Source organism: Balaenoptera physalus (assembly GCF_965194825.1).
Source record: "Balaenoptera physalus genome assembly, chromosome: 9".
Lineage (NCBI taxonomy): Eukaryota > Metazoa > Chordata > Mammalia > Artiodactyla > Balaenopteridae > Balaenoptera > Balaenoptera physalus.
The window spans coordinates 17,979,828-17,994,335 of record NC_138888.1 but is presented as its reverse complement, the minus strand read 5'-3'; the positions used below and the strand labels follow the sequence as shown (position 1 = coordinate 17,994,335).

Below are 14,508 nucleotides of genomic sequence, written 5' to 3'. Positions count from 1 at the left end.
TTTCCTTTTCCCTGTGTCTTTACTCTTAGTGTTTTTTGCACTGCCTACCTTGCCCAGTTTTTGAGATCCTTCCCTGCCAAGCACCGTGCAATCCATTCAGCAACTTTGAGAGTGCCATGGACTGAATTATGTCCCCTCCTCCAAGTTCCTGTGTTGAAGTCCCTAACCCTCATGTGATGGTATTTAGGTTTAGATGAGGCCATGAGGGAGGAGAGAGAAGACACAGACAGTAGCCTTCTGAAATCCAGGGAGACAGTTCTCACCAAAAACGTAATCAGCTGACACCTTGATCTAGGACCTCCCAGCCTCCAGAACTGTGAGAAACAAAGTTCCGTTGTTTAAGCCACTCAGTCTATGGTATTTTTTTTATAGCAACCTGAGATGACTAATATAGACAGAAGTTTACAGATGAGGAAAACAAGACTCAGAGAACAAAGCACTTTCAGAATTTAGCTAATTAATCCTCTATTTGAGTAAAAAAAAATTCTTTGCTCTTTTCAGCATGCAGTACTGCATTAAAGATTGGCTAGTTTTCCCCACTCCCATGGTAAACATGCCTTTACTGAAATGGAGATAAGGTTTAAATTATCCATCTTGCTATGGGTAAGATATTGAGGATGACAACCTTAGACTTCCTATATTAAGATGCCTTTTTTGTATTTTACTTGCATCTCTATCGAGGGCTTATCTTTCCTTTCCATTACACATGGATTTACATAAAGGCACGGGCATCCAATCTACTTCTAAATCATTAGGCTGTAGGACTTAGTCTGTTGACTTTCCATAACAGAGCACTTAGCTGAACACCGGATACATGTGGCTTCTTCTGGATAATACTTCATTGTGATAGTGCTTTGTCATATTTTGGTGAGATAGGAATGTGCATCAGGAAAACAGAAATAAAAATTTGAGTCTCAGTTTCCCCTCGGCCACTTTGAGTGTTTTCTGAAATAAGAGGCATTTCTCTTAAGAGGCCAACATGAGAGGCCCACCAAGCGGTTAGCTTCATCCTTTGGAGAACCATGAGGGAGAGTTGGGACCAGCTCCCTGAAAGGCAGGAGGCCTCCATTTATTGGAGGCCAGTCAGGCAGCAACCGTGGACATTAATATGGTCCTGTGTTTTCTGTGCCCTCTAGGTGGCTGAATCTTAGCTTGTCCTGTCACTAAGAGGGTGAAACTATTTCCAAGGAATTATCAGAATCAACTTGGTATCTCTAGGTTTAGACCTGTTGGGAAAATGGCTTGTTTAAAATTTAGTTTTAAGCAAAACTTCAACTATTTTATTTTCCCAGTTCAAAACAAAAAAAATGAAACAAATGTGTAATATATTGAATCATAGTAGTTCTTTTCATGTTATTTCATCAGCTGTATATAAAATCCAGTTCATCTCTTGGTTTGAAGCAGCTCTGCTTAGGTCAGCAGTTTGAATCCAGAGCCACAGATTTACAGACATACAAATGGCAGTGGTGACAAAATGATCCCGTTCCTATGTATGTGGCCTGAACCAACACCGCATTGACTCATATTAAGCAGGCCTTTTGAAAGAAGATGAGAATTCCATCCAATAATTTTGTTATATATTTATAAATGATAGAAGCAAAGTTTACGATGCTAAGATTTAATTTAATGGATCTTGGATTGCGTGTACAGTGAGTTATGGCAAAAAATAGAATTTAACGTTTTGCAGTAAAACAGGTCCTGGAGACCTGTGCTTATCTTGTTTTGCCATTTGTCAAAATGGGTTTCTCTTTCTGTTTCTTCTATTTACATTATTTTCTTGTTGTTCCTTTCTCTATAGCAGATGGTGTTTGCAGAACCTAAAAATCTCAGTGCTGTTCTTTAACATGGAAATTTAGATCTCATCCAGAAACTCAGGTCTGGGACAGATTACAGATACTCAGCTAGCTGTAGCCTGGGTGTGGTGACCCCGTCCCCTGCCCAGCTGGCATGAGGAGACCTCATCAGAGGAGCCACTTTGTGGAGAACGTGCCACACGGCTCTGCCCTTGAGTCACTGGGAATCAGTGAAACAGGGTTTCTGAAGCTGATGTCTCTTGGGGTGGCGCCTTAGGGAAAACAAAGTTTTGGGTCATTTTCTTTTTAAAGAACAAATGCAATTAATAAAGTATGGAGGCACCAGAGAATTTATCAAGTGGGCAAAATAACAGAAAATTCAATGTGGAACAATGTCCTTCATTTCTTCTATTGCATATGGCTGTGTAGATGTTGATTTCACTTCCAGTCTCAGATTCAGATTATCAGGAATAAGGTTTTAACACCCTAAGTCTGTATCAGGGTTTCTTAACCTTGACACCGTCGACTTGTGGGTCCAGGTCACCCTTTGTCTTGGAGGCTGTCCTGTGCATTGTAGTATGTTTAGCAGCATCTCTGGCCTCTACTAACTAGATGCCAGTAGCACTGACTGCCCCCCTCCCACCCCGCCACCTCCCCATCCAGCCAGGACAGCTAAAAATGTCTCCAGAAACTGCCAAATGTCCTCTGGAGGCAAAGTCACCCTCCTCCCCCACTGAGAACCACTGGATATATTTCTTGAATACAAAGACTTAATTATTCATCTTTGCATCCCTGGTTCATAGCAGTGTCTAGCTCTAGCATTTACCCAGCAAATGTCAGTTGAATGACTAAACAGAAAGTTGAAACTAGTGTCTTCATGTATGTAACCAAATTTTGTGCCTAAATATATTAATATATGTGTTTTCTTAAGAGAGGTCTTTTGATATATTTTTTTCTAGAAAGCTTCTATTATTACGAGGATAACAATTTTCATGTAATTATTTATTCCTGTTTCTTCACTAGTTATAATTACATCATAAATTCATATTATACTGACGTATTCCTATGCCTCTCATAGACATTAATGTCAGTATATTTATCATTCCTTCTGAAGATGCCGTGAATCTGGTCTTATTAAAGGGGTATCTTCTGGAAAGGCTGGTGAAAGGATACTGACCCTTTTGATTCTACCTGGCCCTCAGGAGTCCATGACCCAGGAGTACCTGGCATGTGGTGCTGACTTAGTCCCATTCCACTGGGCAGCACCATAGAGTGATGGTTCTGAGTACCTCCTGGGGAATGTGGTGATTTTGAGTCACCTGCCAAAGAAATTAAGGCAGTAAATAAAGATGGAAGAAAATCTGTACAAGCCTAGCATAACGCTAAAATGCTTCTCCTCTTAGGGTTAGCACTTTCATCTCGGACATTTAAGAGGCACAAATCGGCAGCGATCAACATGGTAGCTCCTGGTGTAACTAACATTCAGGTAGCACACGCTGTGTGCTGTATAGTGTTCTGAGAACTCTACTCGATTTACTCACTGAATGCTAACAACAAGGGCACAACGAAGGTGCTTTTATTATCTCCATTTTACAGGAAAGAAAACTGTGGCACAGAGAAGTTAAGTAATATAATTCATTAATTCCATAAATATCATTGAAGTGCGTCCCATGTGCTAGGTGCTGTGGATGTGCTACAATGTATTCACACATGGCATTCACCTTGACCTCAAGTAGCTTATATCTCTCTGGTGGAGTTGATAATCAAATATACAAAGTCCCAAGTCAGGCACGTTAACTGCCATAAATGAGGATATAATCATGTGCTCTATTGATTGCCTTGCACCACTGGACAAGTTATATACCTTCTCCAAACCTGTTTTCTGATCTTTAAAACTGGTGCAGTGATAATACCTTATGAGGTTGTTGAAAGTACAATGTCTGCATTTATTTATTTATTTATTTTTAATTTACTTATTTTTATTATTTATTTATTTTTGGCTGTGTTGGGTCTTCGTTTCTGTGCGAGGGATTTCTCTAGTTGTGGCAAGCGGGGGCCACTCTTCATTGCGGTGCGCGGGCCTCTCACTATCGCGGCCTTTCTTGTTGTGGAGCACAGGCTCCAGACGCGCAGGCTCAGCAGTTGTGGTTCACGGGCCCAGTTGCTCCGCGGCATGTGGGATCTTCCCAGACCAGGGCTCGAACCCGTGTCCCCTGCATTGGCAGGCAGATTCTCAACCACTGCGCCACCAGGGAAGCCCTGCATTTATTAATTACTTAATAAATGTTATATAGTATAAGAGTAACAATCGAATGATTTTTTTTTCCACTTGGTGTACCAGGGATTTCATGGAGGGGACATTTTAACTAAAGCTGGAAGGATTCGCAACATTTAACCATCTGGTAACAAAGGGGGGAAAACAATCTATTCTTAATGGAGGAAATAATACGATAAAAGTATAGTGCAGGAAAGCTCAGAAAATAGGAAGAGCTCAGAGTTTAGTTTCTTTGTGGCATGAAAGAGTGTAGGAGAAGAAAAGGTAAAAAGAGTAGGTAGAGGCCGTATCATTATATTAGCCTCAGGTTAAGGAATTTGGAACTTTTCGTTAGGCAATGTGGAACCACGGATAGCTTTTGAACAGAAGAGTGACAGTGCTTTGGGAAGATTTGTCTGCTGTTGACCTGCAGGATGGATCTGAGTGGAGGAGCGTAGTGTCCAGGGGCGTAATCAGAAGCCCGATGCACTGGAGACCATGGAAGGGGCTGGTGAGGCCTCATCTCTGCTCGTGGCCTTGGGAGTGGCTGAGGAGGGAGAAAGAAGGGTCCTTCAGATGACAGAGCTGACTGGGTCTGGCAGAGATGGAGGAGGGAGTTGTCACAAGTCAAAAGGATCAAGGAAAGTTTTTAGATACTGGGAATGAGTACCTGGAAGGATTGGGCAGTGATCATGAAGATCCAGAAAACTCCATAAGCTGTAGGGGTCGCTCACGAGTTTACCTTTTGACCTCTTGAGTTCAAGGTGCCATCTGTTTGGGGATGTGCAAGAAACAGATCTCCTTTCCAGGACCGAAACCTGAGCTGGAGATAGAAATGTAGAGGTTGTCTAGGCTGCTGTAGTCATAAGAACTGGCGAAAGGATAAAAGCTGTAGTTTCCATGGAAAGGGTGGCGTGGAGTAACCAGTGAGCATGCCTGAGGAGAAGAAAGAGGTCGGGGGGGATATCAGATGAAAACCAAGGGAGAGACCCCAAGAAGCCCAGCTGGAGGGGGAATCCAGAAAACATGGTTGGTTAATGGATTCAGATATTATAGAGAGTCTGGGGAGGAGAAGGAGAAGGACCAACTGGGCTGGTCATGCGTTTGATAAGGAGGATGAAATTTACTTTGAGATCAAATGGCAGAAATGCGTGGCAAGTGAGGAAGGAGTGTTGGGGTGCAGAGGCTGAGTAGTTACGTGGAACAGGGTGCAATTTAAACACCCACCTTGGACTTCCAGCGTCAGGGGGTCAGTCCTTGAAAGGAGCACGTGCACGTGAGCGAGTGAGCGCACGCGCGCGTGTGTGTAGGAGAAGCATATGGTGAGTGGAAGCGCCCATACCCCACTTCAGCCCTAGTCAGTTATTTCCATGTGGAAATGTGAGCCCCGTGTTGCCAGTGGTTTTGATTTTTCAAAAGAAACAGACAATCCAGGGTTTTTTTGATGTGAAATTTTCACATTTTAAAATGTTGGCTCAAATTTTTAAAAACTCTGTCCAAACTGAACAAGGCAAGTCTGCAGATGGGACATAGCCCATGAGGCTGCAATTTGATATTCTGGTATAGATCATGGGTTCCTGATGGTTCTTCATGGAGAGGAAGAGAAAGAGAGTCTGGCTTATCACAAGCACTAGATAAATATTTGTTGAATGAGAAACAAGGTTGTGGGGAGATTATTTTTAGATAGGAGGAAATGTAGGGCTCTAATTTAATGTAGCTGTGACAGAGTGGCTGTCATGGACATGTATGGCAGCTAAGAGAATGCTGGTAAATTAAACCGCAAGACATCTCTATTCAAAAAATGTTTTATTCCCCTGTCAATATTGGCCTCTCGTTACCTATTAATACAATTGTCTTCACACCACTGGTAACTGACAGTGGCAGTAGAACAAAGATAAATTTGCAATATTATTAGCACTATATTAGCACCATTGGTGATTAGTAATTATTAGAACAAGAGTAACACCACTAAATCATTAGGTAAGCATGCCTTATCTGTCTTTTGTAATATATGAAAAAGTAGTCAAATTTTTCTGCTTGAGTTAAAGTCAGTGTGGACTTTACATGAGAAACAGATACACAGGGCGCTAGAGATGTATAAGAGCAGATGCATAGGAAGTGTTTCCATTCATGGTAGTTTTTTTAAACCTTCTGCAAGCTGTTAACTTATCAATCTCAGTCTTCTCCTAGGTACATTTTTCTGCTCAAACTCAAATAGAATTGAAACCACAAAGAATGTGCAGTGCCGACATACAGACTGGTCGATTACTAACAGTACTTTGTGACTCTACCAATTTGGGAAATTGTAGGAAGGCCTGTGTAAGGACTTGCCTGTTAGTGTTTCCCCCGTAAGATGCAAGAACTGTATCAGGATATCTCACTTCAAGGTAAGTATTGTCGCCCTTTGACAGATGAGAAAACTGAGTCTCAGAAAGGTCAGGTAACTTGCTTAAGGTCACACCGTTAGTAAGTTATACAGCTGGAATCAAATACAGGCTGACTCCAATGCCTGTTTCTTGAAGGCAGCTTTAGCCAAATTAAGTTCTGAGTGACTTGTTCCATTGAGTTTCATGAATAGAACTCCTATTTTCTATTGTTCTAGAAACGACAATCCTTCTTTTGCTCTGGTCTTTGGCGACAGCTACAGTTTTCCATTTTTCTAAAAGAAATTGCAGAAGTAACACTTTGAACTCAAGACCAGTGATTTCCAAGGGGAAGCTGATGGTTGCAGAACCAGGCCTACATTGTAATTCTGGAGGCTATGGGACTTTTCATTTCTTATCTCTCTGTCTTTTTATTCTGAAAGCATTCTGTTAAATTACCATTTCCTTGTTGGGCTTGGCCATGTGTGAAATCCCAGAAGGAGAAGTCAAGCGTCTTTGCCCCATTCTTTTTCTCTTTATAGTCAAAGTTCTTACATGGTTCATATTTTTTCACAATATATGCAAATAGGAAGGGGATTTTTAAGACTGTAAATAATTAACCTATCCTTTTATGAAGGCTTCAGAAAGATGCCTACAGTTGTGACAGGCATGGGGCCCCATGGAAAGCATTAGTATGCTTTACTCTTTTCTCCAGAAGCTCAAATGTATCTCTGCTCTTTGTCATAGTTGAAAAGAAGCATCTAGGGTTTTGTCTTTTTTTTTTTCTACAGCAGGTTCTTATTAGTCATCAATTTTATACACATCAGTTTATACATGTCACCCCAATCGCCCAATTCAGCACACCACCATTCCCACCCCCCCGGGGTTTTCCCCCCTTGGTGTCCATACGTTTCTTCTCTACATCTGTGTCTCAACTTCTGCCCTGCAAACCGGTTCATCTGTACCATTTTCTAGGTTCCACATACATGCGTTAAAATACGATATTTGTTTCTCTCTTTCTGACTTACTTCACTCTGTATGACAGTCTCTAGATCCATCCACGTCTCAACAAATGACTCAATTTTGTTCCTTTTTATGGCTGAGTAATATTCCATTGTATATATGTACCAGATCTTCTTTATCCATTCGTCTGTCGATCGGCATTTAGGTTGCTTCCATGACCTGGCTATTGTAAATAGTGCTGCAATGAACATTGGGGTGCATGTGTCTTCTTGAATTATGGTTTTCTCTGGGTACATGCCCAGTAGTGGGATTGCTGAATCATATGGTAATTCTATTTTCAGTCTTTTAAAGAACCTCCATACTGTTCGCCATAGTGGCTCTATCAATTTACATTCCCACCAACAGTGCAAGAGGGTTCCCTTTTCTCCACACCCTCTCCAGCATTTGTTGTTTGTAGATTTTCTGACGATGCCCATTCTAACTGGTGTGAGGTGATACCTCATTGTAGTTCTGATTTGCATTTCTCTAATTATTAGTGATGTTGAGCAGCTTTTCATGTGCTTCTTGGCCATCTGTATGTCTTCTTTAGAGAGATGTCTATTTAGGTCTTCTGCCCATTTTCGGATTGGGTTGTTTGTTTCTTTAATATTGAGCTGCATGAGCTGTTTATATATTTTGGAGATTAATCCTTTGTCCGTTGATTCGTTTGCAAATATTTTCTCCCATTCTGAGGGTTGTCTTTTCGTCTTGTTTATGGTTTCCTTTGCTGTGCAAAAGCTTTGAAGTTTCATTAGGTCCCATTTGTTTATTTTTGTTTTTATTTCCAATACTCTAGGAGGTGGATCAAAAAAGATCTTGCTGTGATTTATGTCAAAGAGTGTTCTTCCTATGTTTTCCTCTAAGAATTTTATAGTGTCCGGTCTTACATTTAGGTCTCGAATCCATTTTGAGTTTATTTTTGTGTATGGTGTTAGGGAGTGTTCTAATTTCATTCTTTTACATGTAGCTGTCCAGTTTTTCCAGCACCACTTATTAAAGAGACTGTCTTTTCTCCATTGTATATCTTTGCCTCCTTTGTCATAGATTGGTTGACCATAGGTGCGTGGGTTTATCTCTGGCTTCCTATCTCGTTCCATTGATCTATGTTTCTGTTTTTGTGCCAGTACCATATTCTCTTGATTACTGTAGCTTTGTAGTATAGTCTGAAGTCAGGGAGTCTGATTCCTCCAGCTCTGTTTTTTTTCCCTCAAGACTGCTTTGGCTATTCGGGGTATTTTGTGTTTCCATACAATTGTGAAATTTTTTCTTCTGGTTCTGTAAAAAATGCCCGTGGTAGTTTGATAGGGATTGCATTGAATCTGTAGATTGCTTGGGGTAGTATAGTCATTTTCACAATGTTGATTCTTCCAATCCAATACCATGGTATATCTCTCCATCTGTTGGTATCATCTTTAATTTCTTTCATCAGTGTCTTACAGTTTTCTGCCTACAGGTCTTTTGTTTCCCTAGGTAGGTTTATTCCTAGGTATTTTATTCTTTGTGTTGCAGTGGTAAATGGGAGTGTTTCCTTAATTTCTCTTTCAGATTATTCATCATTAATATGTAGGAATGAAAGAGATTTCTGTGCATTAATTTTGTATCCTGCAACTTTACCAAACTCATTGATTAGCTCTAGCAGTTTTCTGGTGGCATCTTTAGGATTCTCTATGTATAGTACCATGTCATCTCCAAACAGTGACAGTTTTACCTCTTCTTTTCCGATTTGTATTCCTTTTATTTCTTTTCCTTCTCTGATTGCCGTGGTTAGGACTTACAAACCTATGTTGAATAATAGTGGTGAGAGTGGACATCCTTGTCTTGTTCCTGATCTCAGAGGAAATGCTTTCAGTTTTTCACCATTGACAATGATGTTTGCTGTGGGTTTCTTGTATATGGCCTTTATTATGTTGCGGTAGGTTCCCTTTATGCCCACTTTCTGGAGAGTTTTTATCATAAATGCGTGTTGAATTTTGTCAAAAGCTTTTTCTGCATCTATTGAGATGATCATATGGTTTTTATCCTTCAATTTGTTAATATGATGTGTCACATTGATTGATTTGCATATATTGACGAATCCTTGCATCCCTGGGATAAATCTCACTTGATCATGGTGTGTGATCCTTTTAATGTGTTGTTGGATTCTGTTTGCTAGTATTTTGTTGAGGATTTTTGCATCTATATTCATCAGTGATATTGGTCTGTAATTTTCTTTTTTTGTAGTATCTTTGTCTGGTTTTGGTATCAGGGTGATGGTGGCCTCATAGAATGAGTTTGGGAGTGTTCGTTCCTCTGCAACTTTTTGGAAGAGTTTGAGAAGGATGGGTGTTATCTCATCTCTAAATGTTTGATAGAATTCACCTGTGAAGCCATCTGGTCCTGGACTTTTGTTTGTTGGAAGATTTTTAATCACAGTTTCAATTTCATGACTTGTGATTGGTCTGTTGATATTTTCTATTTCTTCCTGGTTCAGTCTTGAAAGGTTATACCTTTCTAAGAAATTGTCCATTTCTTCCGGGTTGTCCATTTTATTGGCATAGAGTTGCTTGTGGTAGTCTCTTAGGATGCTTTGTATTTCTGCGGTGTCTGTTGTAACTTCTCCTTTTTCATTTCGAATTTTATTGATTTGAGTCTTCTCCCTTTTCTTCTTGATGAGTCTGGCTAATGGTTTATCAATGTTGTTTATCTTCTCAAAGAACCAGCTTTTAGTTTTCTTGATCTTTGCTATTGTTTTTTTGTTTCTATTTCATTTATTTCTGCTCTGATCTTTATGATTTCTTTCCTTCTGCTAACTTTGGGTTTGGTTTGTTCTTCTTTCTCTAGTTCCTTTAGGTGCAAGGTTAGATTTTTTATTTGAGATATTTCTTGTTTCTTCAGGTAGGCTTTTATAGCTATAAACTTCCCTCTTAGAATTGCTTTTGCTGCATCCCATAGGTTTTGGATCATCGTGTTTTCATTGTCATTTGTCTCTAGATATTTTTTGATTTCCTCTTTGATTTCTTCAGTGATCTCTTGGTTATTTAGTAACGTATTGTTTAGCCTCCATGTGTTTGTGTTTTTTACGTTTTTTTCCCTGTAATTCATTTCTAATCTCAATGCGTTGTGGTCAGAAAAGATGCTTGATATGACTTCAATTTTCTTAAATTTACTGAGGCTTGATTTGTGACCCAAGATGTGATCTATCCTGGAGAATGTTCCGTGCGCAGTTGAGAAGAAAGTGTAATCTGCTGTTTTTGGATGGAATGTCATATAAATATCAATTAAGTCTATCCGGTCTATTGTGTCATTTAAAGCTTCTGTTTCCTTATTTATTTTCATTTTGGATGATCTGTCCATTGGTGGGAGGTGTTAAAGTCCCCCACTATTACTGTGTTACTGTTGATTTCCTCTTTTATAGCTGTTAGCAGTTGCCTTATGTATTGAGGTGCTCCTATGTTGGGTGCATATATATTTATAATTGTTGCATCTTCTTCTTGGATTGATCCCTTGATCATTATGTAGTGTCCTTCCTTGTCTCTTGTAACATTCTTTATTTTAAAGTCTATTTTATCTGATATGAGTATAGCTACTCCAGCTTTCTTTTGATTTCCATTTGCATGGAATATCTTTTTCCATCCCCTCACTTTCAGTCTGTATGTGTCCCCAGGTCTGAAGTGGGTCTCTTGTAGACAGCATATAGATGGGTCTTGTTTTTGTATCCATTCAGCAAGCCTGTGTCTTTTGATTGAAGCATTTAATCCATTCACGTTTAAGGTAATTATCGATATGTATGTTCCTATGACCATTTTCTTAATTGTTTTGGGTTTGCTTCTGTAGGTCCTTTTCTTCTCTTGTGTTTCCCACTTAGAGAAGTTCCTTTAGCATTTGTTGTAGAGCTGGTTTGGTGGTGCTGAATTCTCTTAGCTATTGTTTGTCTGTAAAGCTTTTGATTTCTCCATTGAATCTGTATGAGATCCTTGCTGGGTAGAGTAATCTTGGTTGTAGGTTCTTCCCTTTCATCACTTAAAATATATCATGCCACTCCCTTCTGGCTTGTAGAGTTTCTGCTGAGAAATCAGCTGTTAACCTTATGGGAGTTCCCTTGTATGTTATTTGTTATTTTTCCCTTGCTGCTTTCAATAATTTTTCTTTGTCTCTAATTTTTTGCCAGTTTGATTACTATGTGTCTCAGCATGTTTCTCCTTGAGTTTATCCTGTATGGGACTCGCTGTGCTTCCTGGACTTGGGTGGCTATTTCCTTTCTCATATTAGGGAAGTTTTCGACTATAATCTCTTCAAATATTTTCTCTGGTCCTTCCTCTCTCTCTTCTCCTTCTGGGACCCCTATAATGGGAATGTTTTTGCATTTAATGTTGTCCCAGAGGTCTCTTAGGCTGTCTTCATTTCTTTTCATTCTTTTTTCTTTATTCTGTTCTGCAGCAGTGAATTCCACCATTCTGTCTTCCAGGCCACTTATCTGTTCTTCTGCCTCAGTTATTCTGCTATTGATTCCTTCTAGTGTAGTTTTCATTTCAGTTATTGTATTGTTCACCTCTGTTTGTTTGTTCTTTAATTCTTCTAAGTCTTTTTTAAACATTTCTTGCAACTTCTCGATCTTTGCCTCCAATCTTTTTCCGAGGTTTTGGATCATCTTCACTATCATTATTCTGAATTCTTTTTCTGGAAGGTTGCCTATCTCCACTTCATTTATTTGTTTTTCTGGGGTTGTATCTTGTTCCTTCATCTGGTACATGCCCTCTGCCTTTTCATCTTGTCTATCTTTCTGTGAATGTGGTTTTTGTTCCACAGGCTGCAGGACTGTAGTTCTTCTTGCCTCTGCTGTCTGCCCTCTGGTGGATGAGGCTATCTAAGAGGCTTGTGCAAGTTTCCTGATGGGAGGGACTGGTGGTGGGTAGAGCTGGCTGTTGCTCTGGTGGGCAGAGCTCAGTAAAGCTTTAATCCGCTTGACTGTTGATGGGTGGGGCTGGGTTCCCTCCCTGTTGGTTGTTTGGCCTGAGGCAACCCAACACTGGAGCCTACCTGGGCTCTTTGGTGGGGCTAATGACAGACTCTGGGAGGGTTCTTGTCAAGGATTACTTCCTAGAACTTCTGCTACCAGTGTTCTTGTCCACATTGTGAGCCACAGCCACCCCCCACCTCTGCAGGAGACCCTCCAACACTAGCAGGTAGGTCTGGTTCCGTCTCCCCTGGGGTCACTGCTCCTTCCCCTGGGTCCCGATGTGCACACTACTTTGTGTGTGCCCTCTAAGAGTGGAGTTTCTGTTCCCCCCAGTCCTGTAGAAGTCCTGCAATCAATTCCCACTAGCCTTCAAAGTCTGATTCTGTAGGAATTCCTCCTCCTGTTTCCAGACCCCCAGGTTGGGAAGCCTGACATGGGGCTCAGAACCTTCACTCCAGTGGATGGACTTCCGTGGTATAAGTGTTCTCCAGTCTGTGAGTCACCCACCCAGCAGTTAAGGGATTTGATTTTACTGTGATTGCACCCCTCCTACCATCTCATTGTGGCTTCTCCTTTGTCTTTGGATGTGGGGTATCTTTTTTGGTGAGTTCCAGTGTCTTCCTGTTGATGATTGTCCAGCAGCTAGTTGTGATTCTGGTGTTCTTGCAAGAGAGAGTAAGAGCATGTCCTTCTATTCCGCCATCTTGGTTCCTCTCACTAGGGTTTTGTCTTTTAACTAAATGTATGTGTGTTTTTGAATGCAAAGATAGAAATATTTAAATATGTAACATATGAGTATATTCACGTATATGCAAAAGTAAACCTATGTATGTATCCCTTCAGATGGATGTTAATGAGATAATAAATATTAATATACTTTATAGGTATACAACTTCATAGGACTCTATTTTTTTAGGCAAAAACATGCTCTTCTGTAACCACACCACGTAGACTAAACATCTGTTTTAAAGTGTGTTAAAATCCAGCAACTCAATGTCAATTGGATCTGGCTTAATGTATTGCTTGCTTGACTATGGCTCTCACTGGGGGAGGAGAGCTTTCTGATATCATCCAAACCTCCAGAGTACCATTCAAAGCAGCTGGTATTCTATATATTACATAATTATGAAGCACACAGTGTAGTTTAGAATACTTAAGAGGCACTAGGGGCCCACTTCTCAAAATATTTACAGCCTTTTATTCTTCTAAAAACAATAATTTGCATGCCTAAAATGATATGTGTACCTTTGGCATGCAAATTTCATTTGGCTTCTTTTTTCTGGTGAAACTTGCTCCGAAAATATCAATGTTTAGCAGTGAAAAGGCCAGAGGGAGCTGTAGTTGGCAAGAAGGGAGGTCTTAAATGTTTTCCTCAAATTTTGAGTATTCACAGGGAAACAGGGAAGGTCTGAGTGAATGATCCCCTGCTGAGAATCAGGCATAGCATTTGAGGAGAGGCTGGAAAAACGATGTCAGCCTTTGCATTGAAAGGGATGAACAGGCCTAAGTACCTACCCAATAGGCCATCTCTGGCGACTCTTACTTAGAAAAACATTGGGAAATTGTTTCTTTTGTGTAGATTCCACAGCATGGTGTTAACGCAAGGCTTCATGCCAAAGATTGGTAAAGTGACCCTTCTTAGAGCTCAGTGAATCTGATTATGCAGTGGGCTCCCCATGTCCACTTCTGCCTTTCCAACTGTCGTGTGCCCTTTAGGACCTCATGCAGTCAGCTATTCAGTCAGCAAACATGAGGTTCGCCTCTGTGTGACAAGTGCTATGCTGAACAGTGGGAATATAAAAATGAACGTCGCAATATTGTCCCTTCAAGACTCAATTGTTGAAGAGTGAGACTAAGACATACAATCTAATCGGTGTGTCCAGGTGTCCATGGCATTGTAGGAAAAGCAAGGATGGGAATAATGAGGGCACCAAGTAGGGAGTGTTCAACTCTAACTTAGGTGGCAGTAGCTACCAGGAAGGGCATTGCAATGGAGATGATGCCTGAGGCAGACGGTGTAGGGAAATGATTCCAGAAAGAAGCTGGGAGCAGGAAAGGCGTGGGAGGGCTTTGAGGCATGGGAAGGGAAGGACATGCTCTAACATTTTGTTTGTCTGTTTAATAACTCTTTTAATAAAGCACTTTGGAGCGTTCCTAAAC

At 40.5% G+C, this 14,508-nt stretch overlaps 1 long non-coding RNA gene across 1 annotated transcript in view; it reads left to right on the top strand.

Moving 5' to 3' along the window:
• The first annotated feature begins 2,916 nt into the window (after positions 1–2,916).
• Positions 2,917–14,508, top strand: part of LOC309666993 — a 141,083-nt gene continuing 129,491 nt past the window's right edge. The window contains exons 1-2 of the long non-coding RNA XR_014267457.1: positions 2,917–3,731; positions 4,051–7,713. This is a non-coding gene — a long non-coding RNA (uncharacterized lncRNA). The remainder of the gene's footprint in view (positions 3,732–4,050; positions 7,714–14,508) is intronic.